This window comes from Balaenoptera borealis (genome assembly GCF_965194805.1).
Source record: "Balaenoptera borealis genome assembly, chromosome: 6".
Classification (NCBI taxonomy): Eukaryota; Metazoa; Chordata; class Mammalia; order Artiodactyla; family Balaenopteridae; genus Balaenoptera; species Balaenoptera borealis.
This window is the reverse complement of record NC_138863.1, coordinates 1,559,567-1,579,823: the sequence shown is the minus strand read 5'-3', so window position 1 is coordinate 1,579,823 and position 20,257 is coordinate 1,559,567. Positions and strand designations below refer to the sequence as shown.

General features: G+C 42.1%; 1 pseudogene across 1 annotated transcript; it reads right to left on the bottom strand.

Annotated features, from left to right (window-relative positions):
- Positions 1-316: 316 nt before the first annotated feature.
- On the bottom strand, positions 317-8,212 carry LOC309630775 (proliferating cell nuclear antigen pseudogene; annotated as a pseudogene). Its single transcript has one exon. The product of its transcript is annotated as a proliferating cell nuclear antigen pseudogene (transcript).
- Between the last annotated feature and the right edge of the window lie 12,045 nt (positions 8,213-20,257).

Sequence of the window (20,257 nt, the reverse complement as noted above, 5' to 3'; positions counted from 1 at the left end):
CCCCGAGGACTGCAGGTGCACACTCCCATTGCCCTGTTCCTCTAACCCGGGGGCCCTACAAGTCCTTGTCATTGTGTCTCCTACAGAGCCACTCCTGCTGCAAAGATTTGGTTGACTTTGTAAATTACACAGCAATAGACTGAATAGAGTTCTCAAAACTGTGCACGACACGCGCTTCTTCTTTCTTAAGAATCACTGTTTTGAGACTTCTCCGGCGGTCCAGGGGTTAAGACTCCTCACTTCCAATGCAGAGAGGCACAGGTTCGATCCTTGGTCAGGGAACTAAGATCCCACATGCTACACGGTGCCCCCCCAACAGAAAATTTAAAAATAAATGAAAAAAAAGAAAATTTGTTTATAAAAAGAAGAATTGCTGTTTTAATGTACAAGTTGCAACAGGATAATAATCTTTTAGATGAAAGTTCTGTGCTCAGTACTTTCTATACATCAGTTCAAATCCTAAGGAGAGCTCTTTTCGCTTGGTACTGCTAATTTCATCTGCATTTTACAGGTGGGGAAGCTGAGGTCCAAGAATAAAAATAAGTTTGCCTAAAGCTACATAGGTAATGAGTGGTGGGTCCAGGACTTTACCCTGAGTCTTTCTGACACCGAAGCCTGCGCTTTTAACCACTGCGTGTGTCTGAAATATGTCTGCACATCTGTGCCCCCCATTAGACCACTAGGTCCCCTGAGGAACGGACTGTGCCTAATTTGTCTGGGTAACGCGGAGCTGTCACAGCCACTCACATCCCAGATACTCAGTGAAACTCACATGGTGCAGACCTGGTTAGCGTCTCAGCCCGTGCCAGAGGGTACATCTGCCAATCCAGACAAGACCAGCTCCGCCTGCATCCCCAGCGAGCAGGAAGACACGGCACGAGCCTGTAGCTCTGAGCCAGGCGTCCCCGGGGCCTCACGGTGTGGCCAGGCTCTGCCTCCAACAACTGTCTTGCAGTCCAGTTTTGCGGGACATGGAGACATAGGAATTGGGTCCCCATGTCCCACAAAGCCCCTCTTCTTGGGACTGCAAGCAGTCTCTTCTTTTTTTTTTTTTTTTACTTTTTAAAATGTCAAGCTTTATTAATGTATAATTTACATATGATAAAGTACAATTGGATTAGTTTTGACAAATGCATATAGTCTTGGAGCCATCATCACAATGTAGATAAAATATTTTCATCACTCCAAAGATTTCCATCAGACCCCTTTGCAGTCAATATCCTTGTCTAACCCCAGGCACACAGAAGGTAATGAATAGTTACATACTGGATACAGTGAGTTTACCATCACTGCAAGTACAACAGAAATCTGTCATTTAATCTACCAAACACAAAATACACCAGAAAAAAGAACTACAATAAAGGAATTCTCAATATGCAGCATGCCAACTTGTGAGCTTGTAACACAATTACTGCTGGGCCTTTTTCACTTTCTTGGTTGACCCCAACATCCATGGAATTTAAGCCACCTTCATCCTTTGAGGGAATAAGTCCCCACAAAAGGCTACTTATGCTAGAGAAATTATTTTTGCATAAACATACTCCTTGGGACTTATCAGATCTACTAAAACTTCCAAGACTCCTGTACAAGACTCCCTAGGCTAATGAAACACTGCCCTGTAACAATGCTAGTCTTATAAAGCTGACAGAACTTTGGGTACATTAAGCTTCTGTAAAGTGTTAGTTTCTGCTAGCAAAAATGACAAAATATTATATATTTGTTCTACTCTCCCCTTTTCATTTCTTGAGCTCAAGTCATAATACCAAAATAAGTTGGGCAAATGAATCCCCCAAAATACTTTGTCACCTGCTGTATTTGGAATACTTTTTATCACTGTATCTAATGTCATATCAACCTCCTATAGACTGCAAAAATAAGCTCATTTACATGAGCTGCTTGAATTGTGAATTTTCTAGGACACTTGCAACCATCGGGGTCCAAATGAAGGCACTGTCCTGTGATGCTTGAAACTCAAATGACTTTTATTTAAATTGAAAACAATACTTAAAACTGCATTTAGAGTCAAAACTCTTTTGTTTATAAAAATTATAAGGAGTATTCCTAGGTGAGGCAAAGTATTACTAGGTTAACAAGACCAGATTTGACTTTGGACTTTACTCTTTGAACAAATTGTAGAGAATGGAGAAAAAAAAAGTTATTTACAGAAAACAATATCTACATATGCACTCAGAGGTACAAAGACAAAAGAGACTTAAGTATATGCTGGCATCTCAGAAGCAGTTCTCAAAGAGCTTAGTTTTATTTCCTTGAATTTGAATTTTAAGAATGTCTAAGATCCTTCTTCATCCTCGATCTTGGGAGCCAAATAGTACTTTAAATGTCCCATATCAGCAATTTTATACTCTACGACAAGGGGTACATCTGCAGACATACTGAGTGTTACTGTAGGAGAGAGTAGAGTGGCTTCTGTAAAGAAGTTCAGATACCTCAGTGCAAAAGTTAGCTGAACTGGTTCATTCATCTCTATGGTAACAGCTTCCACTTCTTTATCAACATTACTCGTTTGTGACAACTTAGTGTTTCCATTTCCAAGTTCTCCACTTGCAGAAAATTTCACTCCATCTTTTGCACAGGAAATTACAACAGCATCTCCAATATGACTGAGATCTCGGCATATACGTGCAAATTCACCAGAAGGCATTTTTACTACACAGCTGTACTCTTGTTCTGGAATTCCAAGTTGTTCAACATCTAAATCCATTAACTTCATTTCATAGTCTGAAACCTTTTCTTGATTTGGAGCTTCAAATACTAGTGCCAAGGTGTCCGCATTATCTTCAGCCCTTAGTGTAATGATGTCTTCATTGCCAGCACATTTCAGTATTTTGGACATGCTGGTGAGGTTCATGCCCATGGCCAAGTTGCGGGCGCAGCGGTACGTGCCGAAGCCCTCGGAGCGCAGGGTGAGCTGCACCAAGGAGACATGGGATGAGTCCATGCTCTGCAGGTTCACGCTGCTCGAGCTGATGTCGCAGCAGGCCTCGTTGATGAGGTCCTTAAGCGCCTCAAGCACCTTCTTCAGGATGGAGCCCTGGACCAGGCGCACCTCGAACATGGTGGCGGAGTCGCAAGGACACGGCTACTGGCGGAAGGAAGGAGGAAGGTGTAGCCGGCTTAGGCTTCAGAAGATGAGAGCGAGCGGGGGAACTAACCCACGAATGCTTGAGACGGAGGAAGCCCACAACCAGCCCGCCGCGCCTGCAGCAGTTTAATCAAGCAGTCTCTTCTTACCCCGAGACTGGAGACCTCCTCAGAGACGAATTCCTTTGAACCCTTTACAGAAGTCAATTCCTTATCTATTAGCACTTACCTCGTAATAGGGTTTGGGGTTGGGGGAGAGGGATTAGAAACAATAATTAATAAGAATAAGCAATAATAATAATACTAACTAATTTAGATTCCCACCTGCTCATTCTTTTTAATAGTAATGCTTATTCTCCTTATCAGTTCTTAAATTTATCAGTATCTATCTCTTTTCTGGACTCTCCTACACCAACCCCCCACCCCTATAGCATGTGGGTATCATCTAGAATTTTGACTATAGTTTATTACAGATATACTTTTTTGTTTGTTTTGTCTTAGTCCTTGCTTTAGTAAGTGATTTGGTCACTGATGTCCAATATTCTAGAGTTCATTTCTTTTCTTGTTATAGGGCTCTTTTAAAATGTCTCCAAAAGAATCTTTGTGTAATAAAATTTCTGAGGACTTCCTTAGGCATCTGAAAATATCCTTATTTTGCCAGTGTGTAAATGATAGCTTAGCTGGGTATAAAATTATGAGCTTAAAGATTGTGGCCCTTTGATATGGAAACTATCACTCTACCATCTTCCTGCATCCAGTTTTGTCATTGATAAATATGGTGTCAATCTGATTGGTGTTCCTTTAAAAATTACTGTTTATTTTCTCATTGGAAGTTTTATAATTTCATCTCCTTAATGTTCATAAATTTCGCTATAGTGTGTTGAGATGTGGCTGGCTCTCTCCCCTGCTTATTGAGATTGTACATATTCCTGAAATCTGGGAAATTCTTGGTCAATAATTTTTCAAATATTGTCTCCCTCATCCTTATTGTTTTCTCCCTTCTGGGACCCTAACGTCTGAAAAGACAGTTCTTCAGTCTTCTGTATTGCTTGACTTTCTACTATGAAAAATCCTTTTCATATCTTCATTGTTTCTTTTAGAGAATTCCTAAGACTGGTCTTTTTATTTACTAATCTCAAGCTAAATTCATTTTCACATTTAACTCAGCTACTGATATTTTTAAAATAAATAAGTAAATAAAAAACTACCTCCTTGGTTTTTTTCTGTATAACTTCTTGTTCTTTCATCTTCCCAATAATCCCTCCCCACCCGCCTTCTTATTTCTTAGAAGGGATTGAACAGCCTTTTTAAAACCTCTTGTTCTGCTTTAATGGAATAAATGGAATTCTTGTTCCATTGATTCTGCTTCATCTAGTATGAATTTCTTTCTCATTCTGTTGTCTTTCTCTTTATAGCAGTTGTATTCCTAAGTCTCATTACTTTTGCTGAGAGATTATACTTTCCTGAGATCTTCTCTATCTTTGCTGGAAGTGGGTACCTGAGGGGAGAGGATAAAGCTCATGTAAGAACTTGGTCCACTTCTGAAGATTTTGTGGGGTGGAAGGAGGGTGCATCTCATGGTGAAGAGCATCTAGTGTTACACATCATGTCTCCTCCTTGGCACTGGTCTTATTCAAGAACTGCCTCCCTGCTGTGATTACCTAACACCCGACCAGAGAGAAAGGAATGCTCGGTGGCTGGAAAGTCTGGAAGGACCTGTTTTGAATGGTTCGTCATCCCAGCGAGAGTGTAGCAGAGTCCTTGATTTACCCCACCACCCCCGCTAGCCCTGGGATGACTTCTCTTCTCACACAGACTGAATGGGGCTCCACAAAGCTTCTGGAATCCATGGATTGAAGTCTGACATCAGTCTTGGAAAATCTCAGCCATGAGCTCTTCAAATACAACTTCTGCTTCACCCTCCCCTCCACCTCTCTCCTTCTGAGACTCCAAATATAAGTAGGTTGATCCAGTTGACTTGAATTCAGGTCTGTTTTTTCTAGTCTTTTCTTTCAGTCCACTAATCTTGTCTTCTGCTGTACCCTGTCTGCTCTCAAATTTATTCAACGAGTTTAATTTTAGGTACTGTATTTTCACTTACAATGTCTAGATGATCTTTTTTAATAGATTTTAATCCTTTTTTGAAATTCTCCATCTTTTCAGCCACTTAGTGCAACTCTCCCAGGTTGTGGTTGACATATTTGTACTTGTTAATGTTAAATCTTTGTGTGTTAACCCCAGTGTCTGGACTATCTATTGATCTACTTTTATTGACTGTTTTTTAGCAATCATTACTTGTATTTTCATACTTCATATTCATGTAAGTTTTGATTGTAGGCCAGACATTGTGCATACAAAAACAACAGAGACTAAAGTTGATATGACTGTTCCTCTGAGGATTCCCCTTCCCCGCCCCCAGATAGACATAATCACCTCAACCTAATTAGAAATTGAGCTGGTTCAAGACTGGGTTGCAGCATTAGAATTAATCCACATTTGTGTTTTCCAAGTCTGAAGGCTGATGCCTGTGTTAGTCTGGGTTCTCCAGAGAAACAGAACAAATAGGATAGAAAAGGAGATTTATTGTGAGGAATTGACTCATAGGAGATGTCCCAGCTCAAGCAACGAGGCAGAAAGAAAAGGGACAGATTTCTTCCTCTGCCTTTTTGTTCTATTTAAGCCTTCACAATATTGGAGAGGGTCTTCACATGGGGGAGGGCCATCTACTTTACTGAGTCCACCAAGTCTAATGCCAATCTCATCCAGAAACACCCTGGCAGACACACCCAGAAAGAATGCTTAATCAGATATCTGGGCATCTTCAGATCCAGTCAAGCTGACCCGTAAAATTAACTATCACAAAGTCTGACAGGGGGTGTCCCTAGCAAATGAGGTAGTTGGAGATCTCACTGCCTTTGCAGCCCAGCTGCTCCATCTCCTGCACCCCGATACTCAGCAAGGAATCCGAGGGAGAAAACAGCTACATCTCTTGGTCTCCTCTAGATTCTAATCTCTCACGCCATCCCACATGATTTTCAAAATATTCATGGACTTATCTTTTCCCCAGGACAGTCCCTTTGCCTAGGCAAGCCCCAACACTAGCCTCTACCCAGACTCAGAAAATGCCCTCAGGAAAGTAAATGGTTGGTGATTGCAGGAATGGCTCTGCCTGCTCTTGAATTTTTAAAAATTGAAATATAACATATGTTAATTTCATGTGTACCGCACAGTGATTTGATATTTGCATACATTATGAAATGATCACTGTAGTAAGCCTGGTAACCATCTGTCCCCATACAAAGTTATTACAATACTATTGATAATATTCCTTTTTCTGTATATTACATCCCCACGATTTATGTATTTTATAACCGAAATTTTGTACCCCTAAATCCCCTTCACCTATTTCACCCAATCTCCCACCCTCCTCCCCTCTGACGACCACCCATTTGTTCTATCAATGAATCTGTTTTTGTTTTGTTTAGTTTGTTTTGTTTTTTAGATTATACATATAAGTGAAATCATACTTGTCATATTTGTATTTCTCTGTCTGATTTAGCTCACTTAGCATGATACCTTCTAGATCCTTCCATGTTGTTGCAAATGGCAAGATTTCATTCTTTTTTATGGCTGAGTAATATTCTATTATATATAAATACCACATCTTCTCTATCCATTTGTGTCTGTGGATGGACATTCAGGTTGCTTCCATATTTTGGCTATTGTAAATAATGCTTCAGTGAGCATTGGAGTGCATATATCTTTTCAAACTAGTGTTTTTGTTTTCTTTGGAAAAATACCCAGAAGTGAAATTACTGGATGATATGATAGTTCTATTTTTAATTTTTTGAGGATCCTCCATACTGTTTGCCACAGTGGCTGCACCAATCTACATTCCCAGCAACAGTGCAGAAGGGTTCCCTTTTCCCCAAATCCTTGCCAACACTTATTATTTGCTGTCTTTTTGATGATAGCCATTCTTACAGATGTGAAATAGTGTCTCCTTATGGTTTTGATTTGCATTTCCCTGGTGACTAGTGATGTTGAGTATCTTCTCATGTTTCTGTTGTCCATCTGTATGTTTTCCTGGGAAAAAATGTCTATTCAGGTCCTCTGCCCATTTTTAATTGGTTGTTTTTTTTGATGTTGAGTTGTATGGGTTGGTTTTTTTTTTTTTTTGGTATATTTTGGATATTAACCCCTTACTACAAATATTGTTTGAAAATATTTTCTCCCATTCAGTAGGCTGCCTTCTCATTTTGTTGATGGTTTCCTTTGCTGTGAAACAGTTTTTTAGTTTGAGGTAATCCCATTTGTTTATTCTTGCTTTCATTTCCCAGCCTGAAGAGACAGATCCAAAAAGAATATTGCTAAGACTGATGTCAAAGAGTATATTGCCTAAGTTTTCTTCTAGGAGTTTTATGGTTTCAGGTCCAACATGTAAGTATTTAATCCACTTTGAGTTTATTTTTGTATATGGTGTGAGAGTAGTCAAGTTTGAGTCTTTTGCATGTAGCTATCCAGTTTTCCCAGTATCATTTATTGAAGAGACTGTTTTTTCCCCATTGTATATTCTTGCCTCTTTGGTCATAGATTAATTAACCATATAAGGCTTGGTTTATTTTGGGGCTCTCTACTGTGTTCCACTGATCTATGTGTCTGTTTCTGTGCTGGTACTATGCTGTTCTGATTACTACAGATTTGCAGTATAGTTTGAAATCAGGGAACATGATACCTCCAGCTTTGTTCTTCTTTAGAGGCTTTGGCTATTTGGGGTCTTTTGTGTTTCCATACAAATTTTAGAATTATTTGTTCTATTTCTGTGAAAAATGCCACTGGTGTTTTGTTAGATATTGCATTGAATATGTAGATTGCCTTGGGTAGTATGGTCATTTTAACAATATTAATTCTTCCAATCCATGAACACTGTGTATCTTTCCATTTCTTTGTGTCATCTTCAGTTTCTTTCCTGAATGTCTTATAATTTTCAGAGTAGAAGTCTTTTATCTCCTTGGTTAGATTTATTCCTAAGTATTTTATTCTTTTTTGATTTGCAATTGTAAATAGGATTTTTTGTTAATTTCTCTTTCTGATAGTTTGTTATTGGTGTAAAAATACACAACAGGGGCTTCCCTGGTGGCGCAGTGGTTGAGAATCTGCCTGCCGATGCAGAGGACACGGGTTTGAGCCCTGGTCTGGGGAGATCCCACATGCCGCGGAGCGGCTGGGCCTGTGAGCCGTGATTGCTGAGCCTGCGCGTCTGGAGCCTGTGCTCCGCAGCAGGGGAGGCCGCGATAGTGAGAGGCCCGTGCACCACGATGAAGAGTGGTCCCCACTTGCCACAACTGGAGAGAGCCCTCGCACAGAAACGAAGACCCAACACAGCCAAAAATAAATAAATTAATTAATTTTAAAAAATAAAATAATATAAAATAAATTTAAAAAAAATACACAACAGATTTATTTATATTAATTTTGTATCCTGAAACTTTATTGAATTAATTTTTTAGTTCTAATAGATTTTTGGTGGCATCTTTAGGACTTTCTATATATAACTTTACGTCATCTGCAAACAGTGACAGGGTTTTTTTTTTCCTTTCCAATTTGGCCTTTTATTTCTTTTTCTTGTCTGATTGCTGTGGCTAAGACTACCAATACTGTGTTGAATAAAAGTGGAGAGAGTGGGCATCATTGTCTTCTTCCTGATCTTAGAGGGAATGCTTTCAGCTTTTCGTTGCTGAGTATGATGTTAGCTGTGGGCTTATCATATATGGCCTTTATTATGTTGAGGTACACTCCCTCTATACCCACTTTGTTGAAAGTTTTTATCATAAACGTATGTTGAATTTTGTCAAAAGATTTTTCTGCATCTGTTGAGATGATCATATGATTTTCATTCTTCGATTTGTTAATATGGTATATCACATTGATTGATTTGTGGATATTGAATCACCCTGCATCCCTGGTATACATCCCACTTGATCATAGTGTATGATCCTTTTAATGCACTGTTGTATTAAATTTGCTAATATTTTGTTGAGGATTTTTGCATCCGTGTTCATCAGTGATATTGGCCTGTAATTTCATTTTTTGTGTGGTATCTCTGTCTGGTTTTGGTATCAGAGTGATACTGGTCTCAGAGAATAAATTTAGAAGCATTCTTTTCTTTCCAATTTTTAGGAAATAGTTTGACAAGAATAGATATTAACTTCTTTAAACGTTTGCTAGAATTCACTTGTGAAGCTGTCTGATCCTAGACTTTTGTTTGTTGGGACTTTATTACTTATTCAATTTCATTACTGGTAATTGGTCTGTTCATATTTTCTATTTTTTCCTGATTCAGTCTTGAGATGGATTACAATATGTAATTGTTCGTAGTAATCTCATAACCCTTTGTATTTCTGTGGTGTGTGTTGTAACTTCTCTTTCATTTCTGATTCTTGTTGGATTGATCTTTTTATTATTATGTAGTGTCCTTCTTTTTCTCTTGTTACAGTCTTTGTTTTAAAGCCTATTTTGTCTGTTATAAGTATTTCTACCCAGTTTCTTTTTGTTTCCATTTGCTTAGAATACCTTTTCCCATCCCCTCACTTTCAGTCTGTGTGTGTCTAGATCTGAAATTAATCTCTTGTAGGCAGCATATTTATGGGCTTTGTTTTTTTGTTTCTTGTTTTTTTTTAAAATACATTCAGCCACTCTATGTCTTTTGATTGGAGCATTTAGTCAATTTACATTTAAAGTAATTATTGATAGGTATGTGCTTATGGTCATTTGTTTTTGGGTTGTTTTGTAGTAAATTTTTTATTCTTTGCTTCTTCTTTTCCTCTCTTCCTTTGTGATTTGATGACTATCTTTAGTTTTGTTTGGATTCCTTTCTCTTTGATTTGTGTGTATCTATTATAGTTTTTTTAATTATAGTTTTTTGGTTTGTGGTTACCATAAGGTTCATATATAACAACATAAGATTATTATATACGATTATCTTAAATTGGTAAGTTTGAATGCATTCTAACTTTGCATTTTTATTCCCCTCTCACATTTTATGTTTTTGACTTCATATTTTATATCTTTTTATTTTGTGTATTCCTTAACCACTTATTGTGGATATAGATAATTTTACTACTTTTGTCTTTTAACATTCCTACTAGCTTTTGCTTGTATGTAAAACTCTTTATTTCACTTTCAAATCTGGATGAAAATCTTGCCAAGTAGAATATTCTTGGTTGTAGATTTTTTTCCTTTCATCACTTTAAATATATCATGTTACTCTCTTCTGGCCTACAGTTTCTGCTGAAAAGTTAACTGATGATCTTATGGGGGGTCCCTTGTATTTAACTAGTTGCTTTTCTCTTGCTGCTTTTAAGATTGTCTATCTTTAATTTTTGCCATTTTAATTACAATGTGTCTTGGTATGGATCTCTTTGAGTTTATCTTCTATAGGACTCGCTATGCTTCCTGGAAGTGGATGTCTGTTTCCTTCCCCAGGTTAGAAGATTTCTGTTATTATTTCTTTAAATAAGTTCTCTGTCCCTTTTTCTCTCTATTCTCCTTTTGGGACCTCTATCATGCAAATATTAGTGTGTTTGATACTGTCTCAGATGTCTCTAGCCTAATTTTTTAAAATACATTTTTCTGTTCAGCTGGGGTGATTTCCCCTACTCTCTCTTCCAATTTGCTGATCCATTCCTTTGTATCATCTAACCTACTGTTGATTCCTTCTGGTGTGTTTTTCATTTCAGTTATTGTATTCTTCAGCTCAGTTTTGTTCTTCTTTATATTTTCTAACTCTTTGTTGAAATTCTCACTGTGTTCATCCATTCTTCTTCTGAGTTCCTTGAGTATCTTTACAATCATTACCTTGAACTTTTTATTGAGTAGATTGCTTTATCTCTACTCCATTTAGTTCTTTCTCTGAGGTTTCATCTTGTTCCCTCATTTGAAACAGATTCCTCTGTCTCTTCATTTGGTCTAATCTTCCGTGTTTATTTCTATGTATTAGGTAGGTGGGTTATGCCTCTCCACCTTGGAGAAGTGGTTTTATGTTAGACGTGTCCTATTGGGCTGAGCAACATGCTCCTTCTGGCCAAGAGCTATGTGCCCTAGCGGTGCCTTCTATATTGGCTGCATGGGCCCTTCTGTTGTGGTGGGACCGACTGCTGTGGGCATGTTGGTAGGTGGGCTGACCCCTGGCCCCGCCTCGTGTAGTGGCTGTGGGCCCACTGGTAGGCAGGTAAGCCCCAGGTGCTAACAGGCTAGAGGGAGGATATCAAAATGGCACTTGCCAGCACCGGTGTCATCACGGTAGAAACAGCTGCCAAAAGTGACTGCCACCAGCTTCTTTATCCTCAGGGGGTTCCCAGCTGCCTCCTGCCTCCCCAGGAGGCTCCCCAAGATCAAAAATTGAGTCTGACCCAGGATCCTTTCAAACTACTGCTCTGCACTGGGATTCAGAGTGTGGGAGATTTTGCGTGTGGCTTTTCAGAGCAGGGTTCTTATTTCCTACAGCCTTCTGGCTCTCCTGAAAGTAAACCCCACTGATCTTCAAAGCCAGATGTTCTGGGGGCCTATCCTCCCAGTGCAGGACCCCTACCTGGGGAGCTGATGTGGGGCTCAGACTTTTGCTCCTTGGCAAGAACCTGACTATGGGTCACTGACCCAGAGTTGTGGGTTCTGACTATACTGCATCTCTGCCCCTCTTACCTGTCTTGCTGTGGCTCCTTCTTTATATCTTTAGCTGTGGGAAATCTTTTCTGCTACTCTTCCAGTCTTTCTCATTGAAAATTGCTCTGTTAGTAGTTGTAATTTTGGTGTGCCCATGGACGTAGGTGAGCTCAGGGTCTTCCTACTCAACCATCTTGGGGAAGCTCTCCTCAATGAACTTGCCTGCTCTGGAATTTAATTTGTCTGGTCCTTTGTACTCCTATGGCTGTCCAATGTCTTTATAACTATAATTTTCCCTAGCTGCTATGGTGGGAGCAATGGTCTACTGATTCTTAGTATAAACCATGTAGAAGCTGACACCCCTTACAGTGGTTAGGGGTAGAAAATTATTGCCCAGTGCCAGGGGAAGGGGCAAGGGCACACAGTGAGAACTCCCCTTCTCATATCCCATCACCAGAATCTACCCTTTTTCTACTCTAGGGCATAATTCCTCCCTCTACTCACTTACCCAGAAGCCCAAGTACCCAGTGGTTCTCGAGGTTTTATTTACTTATTTATTTTTTACAGATTCACCAACTTGCCTCTGCTTTTTGGTGCATCACTGAGATTGATTTTGGGGCAGGAGCCAGTGGTAACCCATGCTAGTGACTCATCATATCATGAACCAGAATTACAGCAAAGACCCAGCTCTACCCCATATTATCTGTATCCCCCTGAGCAAATCACTTCACCTCTCCTTTCCACAACTGCAAAACAGTGTTGACCTAGATCACACACCGTTCAAATGTGTATAAAAAAATCCTGAAATCTTTAAATGTTATGTCCATGTAAGCAATTATTATTTCTTGCTCTTTGAAAGCAATACTCTTATAGAATCCATCTGTATCACTACTTTGAAAAAGTAGTACATAGAATTCCTTTATGCCCTTTACCCAAGTTCCTCAATTACAAATATTTTCCCCATTTGGATCTATCATCCTCAATGATAGATAGATAGATAGATAGATAGATAGATAGATAGATAGATAGATAGATAGATATTTTTCTCCTAAACTATTTGGGATAAATTGCAAACACCATGTCTTTCCCCTAAATATTTTTTGTATATTTCCTGAGAATAGAGATATTCTTAACAGGAAATGAAGTAAGAATACAATACTCATAAGTGATCTGGAGTTCATATTCCTATTTGCTAGCTATCCTATATTTCCTTTTGTGGCCATTTTGCTCAGTCCAGTGTCCAGTCCAGGATCCCATGTTGGGCTGAATTTCATGCCTTTTTAGGCTCATTCCTTTCTGGAATGGTTCTTCAGCCCCTCTATCTTCCCCTGAACTTGACAGTCCTGGAGAGTATGGGGTGGATATTTGCAGGGTGGCCCCAGGGTTGAATCCAGAGGATGTATTTGGGCAGGTCCACCCTGGAGGTGAGGTTGTGGGTGGCACAGCACATCGAGAGGCACTTGGTAAGCTGGGGTCAAGTTTCCACCAGTCATCCCAGCAGTCACTAGAGACTCCAGGCTGAATCAGATGCTGCAGAGCTGTGGTTCTCGAAGTCCGTCACCACTTCCATTTATTAACTCGCCTTCTACTGCAGGGAAGAGCTTTTCCTTCTCCCTTGTTCACTTATTCCTTTACTTTTGTATCGGTATGATCTCATGGATTCTTGCATTATTCTTCGGGTTATAATCTGCTACTGCTGTTGGCCGTCAAGGGACTGTTTGAGTACGTACCTCCTGAGTGATACCCCTGTAGGGTCCCATGGGTCTCGGAGATTGTAGGATGAATGGATGAGCTGGTCAAGGGGCGAGCTCTCGGTTGTTTTGATAAAAACCTAGTGAATCAGAATTAGCCCAGGTGCCTATTTCCTAGAGTGACCTGCTTTTCTAGCATGAATCTCCTAGAGCCCCTGCAGGGACCCCTGCCTCCCGCCAGCCTGGAGAAAGAGCCAGGCTATATTGGACACGCGCTTTCTCGCTTCCAAGCCTGCCCACTCTGCCCTCAGCTTGAATTATCCCCCCAGACCTGCTGTTAAGGCCCCTTGTTGATCATCTCCAAAACCCCTCGGCAGGAGCGACCCTCTGTGCTGTGGGTAGCCTGGCACTATATCGAGAGCCTTCTACCTGCCCACTCCCGCATTCCCAGGCACTGCAAAGCAGACAAGCTGTTTGGAAAAGCATCTGGCAGCACATAACAACAATCATAAAATTGTTTGTTCCATTTGACCTTCCGGTGACATTTCTGGGAAGTCGTCCTGAAAGAAAATCCCAAAAATGGCAAAAGCCTATGCGTAAAGACGTTTATTGCAGAATTATCCAACTCACAAGGCACACTGGACACCTGTCAGTTGGGAAATGGTAGGCAATTTATGGCACACTGAATGGATTGAATATTATATTTCTTCTCCTATGATTCTAAAGATTATGAAGAAGCAAGAAAAATGTGTGATGCATTAAGTAGGAAAATGCAGAGTACAAAATCTTGCATAACCTTGAGTATCTTTATGGATAATAATAATATCCATATTCTCCATAATAATATGGACAAAAAGGTTTCCTTTCCTGAAGAGCTGATATCGGAACTCCTCCTGGCGGGGGGGAGGTGGCATTGAGTTCTATGTACACACAGGTGGAGGCTCCCAGGCCCTCGTTTAAGGCAGCCCTGACTGTTGTTGAAAGTGTGATGGTCACTGAAACGAGAATGGTCCCCTCTAAACTGGACCAGCGCTGGGCCAGCATGGGGAAAGGACAGGAGTATCTGCTTCCTCACACCCGCACCAGGGGTCCAGGGCCAGCTGATCTTACCTGGGCGTATCTGAGCAGTGCAGGCAAACTATATGCAAGGCCGAGCAAAGAGCAGAGACTGCAAAAGCTGAGGAGAGAGATCCCTACAGGTTTCAGCTGCTAGGGGCCTCCTGGCAGAACCAGAATCGGAGCTGGGACCCGGGTGATGACTAGGACCTGGGGAGGCTAATGAATAGACCTACGGGTGAAGGGCATCTTTCTGTTTTTATTCACAGCTTTATGGGGATACAATTCACACACAATTCGCCCATTTAAAGTACACAATTCAATGACTTTTTGTATATTCCTAGAGTGGTGGGACCATCACCCCTGTCAATTTTAGACCATTTTTATCACCCCCCAAAGAAACCGTGTCACCCCCACAATGTTCCCATCCTTACCACCCTCCCCAGTCTTAGGTAAACACTGATCCACTTTCTGTGTCTAGGAATTTGCCTGTTCTGGACATTTCATATGAATTGAATCACATAACATAGCGTCTCTTGCTACTGGCTTCTTTCGGCTAACAGTGTTTCCAAGTTTCATTCACATTGCAGCACACAGCAACACTTTATTCCTTCCTATGATTGAATAATATTCTGTTCTGTGCATACCATATTCTGTTTATCCATTCATCAGCTGATGGACATTTGGGTTGTTTCCACTTTTTGCCACTGTGAATGCTGCTGCAGATATTTGTGCACAGGTGTTTGTGTGGATACATGTTTTCATTTCTTTTGAGTATATACCTAGGAGCAGAATTGCTGGGTCATATGGTAACTGTTTAACTTTCTGAGGAACTGTCAAACTGTTTTCTAAAGTAGCTACACCATTTTTCATCCCCACCAGCGATTTCTCCACATCTCACCAATGCTATTATCTGTCTCTTTGATTCTCGCCATCCTAGTGTCTGTGGCATCTCGTCGTGGCTTTGATTTGCATTTCCCTGAAGGCCAATGACATTGAGGCTCTTTTCACGTGCTTATTGGCCTTGTTCATATCTTCTTTGAAGATGGATATAGTCTCTCGCATTTGACAAACCGCTCCCACACCTCCTGTCTGGTGTGTGGTGTGCGTTTGGGTATTTATTTTTGATCTGGCATTACTTTCTTTCCTCTAGGAATTGCATCCTTCTCCCTTTGGGGAATAGCTCCCCCTTCCCTCCACCTTTTTCCTAATATGTGTGGTACCAGAGGGTTCCCTTCTTTTTCCTCACTCGTCTCCACAGCCATGGCAATTGTCTAAGGTCGGCTGGAAGTGAGCCTGGGAGATGGAGGCCTTGAAATGGACGTCAGGGCTGCGAGGCGTGTGGGACAGCAGCCTCTACACAGAGAGAGGCAGGGATGAGAGACGGCAGGAGAGCGGGGACCTGGCCCACGGGCTCATCTGGAACCTCCCAAGATGCAGTGGAGACCGTTTCTTGGGTTTCGGCTGCCACCAAGGCCCTGTGCGTCCTTGAGTGGGTTTCCGCACTTGTGACCAAAGAGTCCCAAAGACGCAAACCTCTAGGAGGAAGGCAGGCAGAAATTGATTTGCAGATGAGCCTATTGGGCAGGAGAAAGTTGAGTGCCTGGTTTGAGGTCCAGAGATCACGCTTATTTATCTTTTGTCCCTGATCTACTTTGACATCTCACTGGCGACAGGCCACTCAGGGGGCGCGGGACGAGCCGAGCTCTCAGCTCTGCCTCTCTGGAGCAGGCTCTCAGGCAGCGCAGCCAGACCCTCGTGCCACAGACGGTGTTCCCACAGCAACCCCTGGGGAGGACAGAGCCCGCGGGGGTGCACAGAGTGCAGTGCTTTGACTTCCACAGAAAAGAGGCAAGTTATAAGCACAAGTGGTGCTTTACACGGGCCTGTGGGCAATTCTTCAGTGAAAATTCAAACCTAAGGCTGCAGGGGCCGAGGGAGAGAGCAGTAGTTTTCTTCAAACCTACTAGGCACCAGAGCCTCTGCTAAGCAGGTCACCTCTCTGTAGACAAGGAAACCAAGGCCAGGTGGGGTTAAACACTCTCTAGGGAAAACCAAGGAGCCAGGGGCCACCCCGGAGTCCAGGGCTGCAGCTTCCCTGGGTCACGGGCCCGGCTGCGAGGCTGGGGTCTCGGTGCCTGCTCCGTCAGTGGGGTTAGCACCGGCTGAGCACACACCGCCCTGCTGAGCGGACACATGACACCCACAGAACCTAGGAAATGGGTCAAAAGCCCCTTTACACGTGGTCTGACTTTATAGGGCTTTAATAGGCATCAAAGTATTCCTTGGAATTTAGGGGTTTGGCAAAGGTCTAAAATTGGTTTTTAAGTGCCTGTGGCTTGGCAAATCCATACTGCGCTTTGGGAGGTTCCCTTCACTTCTAAACCCATGCCGGGCTTAGAAGGAAAAATATGGATCCTGCTGAATAAGTCTCACTTGTTCCTTGAAAATTTCATTCTTTGCAAACCAAAGAGGACAGTGGTTTGAGTTCTCCCTCTTGGCACCAGGATGTGCCCTTGACAATGCTGAGAAGGTTTTAGCCAGTTTTTGGTCATGTGTAACTCGTAGCTTGGTACCAAGATCAGAGCTGGGGCCTTCGGAATGGTCTGGAAGGTGGTGGTGGAGGGGGGTGTGGGAGACCAGTGAGAACGTGGGCAGGAGCAGTGGCCGCCTGGGCTTGAAGAGCAGGTCCTGAGGCCCTGTCCCCCCTCCCCGGCCCTCCCCCATCCCACTCACATGGTCTTGTCCAGCGCTGAGCCTGGAGTGTTCGGTGACAGAGCCTGAGGCCTGCCTGAGCGATAGGGCAGGAGGGAGACAGGCAGACACACTTTCTGGTCGGGGACCCCCAGCCCCGCACGAACCAAGAGCCGAGGGGTGAAGCCCTGGGCCCACGGCTGATCCAGAACCTTCCTTCTGTACTGCTCTCCACTGCTCTGCCTGACGGCGCTGAGCGCTCTCCATGGCGACAGCGTGAAATCCACTGATTTGTCTTAGTCATTTTTAAACAAACAAACAAAAAACATTTTTATTTAGAGATAAATGTAGATTCACATGCAGTTGTAAGAAACAATACAAAAAAAAAGAAACGATAGAGAGAGACCCCAGCCCCCTCCACCCACTTTCCCCCAAAGGTAACATCTTGGGTGACTGGAGTATAATATCATAACCACGAAATTGACATCAATACAAAACACCCAGGGATGCAGTTTTGCCAGTTTTCCATGCCCACCTGCCCAATGAGGGTATTTACTTCTATGAATTTAATCACACGTGTAGGTTCCGGAATCCACCAGCACAGTGAGACACGGAGCCGCCCCAGCACGGGCTCCCTCGGGCTCCTTCTACAGCCTCACCACCTCCCTCCTGCTCCCTAACCCCCCGTCACCACTATCTGCTCTCCCTTCTCTGTAATCTCATCATTGCAAGCGGGTTATACACTATGTAACCTTCTGAGACTGGTGTTTTCATTCAGCATAACTCCTTTGAGATCATTCAAGTGTTTGTACCAATCGTTCTTCCTTTTTATTGTGGATCAAGAGTCTGTGATAGCGTGGAGGAACCTCAGTCTATTTACCACACACGTTTTTAACAGGCATCTGTGTTATTTCCAGTTTGGGGTTCTTATGAGCACAGCTGTTATACACATCAAGGTACAGGCTTTTGTGGGAACAGGGTCTTCATTTCTCTGGGATAAATGCCCAGGAGTTTGTGCTTGGGTCATGTGTAGTCGCATGTTCAGTTTGGTAAGAAACTGCCATGTTTTATTCCAGAAAAACTGTCCCACTTTCCATCCCCAGCGGCGGTGGAGGAGGGGTCCATTTTCTTGGCATCCTCGCCAGCATTTGGTGGTGTCACTATTTTTATTTTAGTCATTCTGATAGGCATGCAAAGGGGTGAGATAAGAGTTCCTGGAAACAACCCAGACATTCTCAGGGACCTTCCACGGTGGAGGCTGCTTGTGGGGACCACGAGGCAGAGGGTTCCCCCTGGGCTCTGCTTCTACACAGACCCTCAGGCCCCCTCCACTCACCTTCAGACCATGTCGGGTCTGTTTGCTGGCATTTGACCTGGTCACACAGCCCAACATCTCAGAACCCCCAATGGCCTCCACCTTGCAAATCCACCCCTTTTGTCCCCGTAGCCTGGAACACTGTCCCCAGAGCCTCATAGCCACCCTCTCTCAATGTCAGAGGTCCACCCAGAGAGAGGCCTCTTCTGCCCACGCCAACAAAGGCAGCTCTCATTCACGATTTCCCTCCTGATGCTTAGACTTAAACTACTTCACCTATTGCTTGTTACCTGATTTTCCCCCATAGAGTCAATTCCTTGGGGAGATCGATATTTCCAGCGCCCACATAATGTACAATGGGCGGGGGTGTCAATCAGTATTTGGTAAATATCTGAATCAATGAATGGATGGATGTGTGAGCCTTTAGTTAGAAGTCTAGTTAGAGCACCAACAAAACGAAATGCTTGGCCACAGCAGCTGACGCGAAAGGCCCGCTGGAGCCTTGGACATGGCTCTATGCCAGGCTGAGGTCCACGGCCACAGGGTACTGTCCCTGGTCCAGCGAGCATCCTTCCTGCAGGCCTGAGGCCCCGCCCCTTCCAAAAAGTACACCATCCCTCTTCTTTCCTACTCGGTGCTAAGTTAGTGATGTCATGTTTCAATATGGCTGGTGTTTCCAACCTAAATATTTTAAATAAAAAGAAATATCAGTATTTTTTTCTCTACCAGAAATAAAACTATGGCTGCTTAACACACCCCCTCCAAAACTTATCCTCTGAATAACTTTATTCCACACAATTAAACATTCATTTCTACACCCACACACTCAGGCCCTGAAATACAGTGTAGACATGTTTCTAGAAAACATTCGTTTCCCTCATCGTGTTTTCAGAGGCGTTTGTCTGTGAAGACTTGTGTTCACAGTTATAAGACATGTGACATGCAGGTGTGCTTTGTCCCAGAGGTTAGCAACTGTTTTGGTCTTGGGCCTCTTTATACACTTAAAAATTACCTCAAAGAGCTTTTGTTCATATAGGTTATATCTGTCAATATTTACCATATTAGAAATTAAAATTAAGCATCCAAAATATTTATTTGTTCACTAAAAATAACAATAATAAACCTGTTACATGTTAATATAAATAACTTGCTTATGAAAGCAACTGTATTTCCATTAAAAAAATAAAATAAAAATAGTGGTACTGCTTTATAATTTTACCAGATCTCCCCAAAGTCTGACTTGATAGATGGCAGCTGTGCTCTCACACCTGTTTCTATAACCATCAGGTGAATATGTTTTTTGGTTGAAGGACGTGGAGAAAATCTGGCAGATGGGTTGTCCAAAAAACACTCTCCTGACAGTTTCTTCATATAATTGTAGATATTCTTCTTTGACACTATAGCAAACTTGACAATTTCTTGACGATTAGTTGCAATGTGGAATCTGAAACACTATCAATAAACTTTTTCTTCTGTTACATTAAAGTGCATTGGTTTCTCTTTTTCTTTGAATGGATCTTTTGCCTTTGCCTGATTTTATAATATCATGTCTTGGTCACTTGGAAAATATGGTTCACTGAATTCTGTAGAGTTTCAAATGTAGACACATTTCATTATACAATATCAAAAAAACCACATTTGCTGATATCACCAGCCATCTTATCAGAAAATTCTTTAAGGAATGGGAAGCTATGAAGGGTTGCATGGTGGATAGATACACATTTTCCAAAATTCTAAT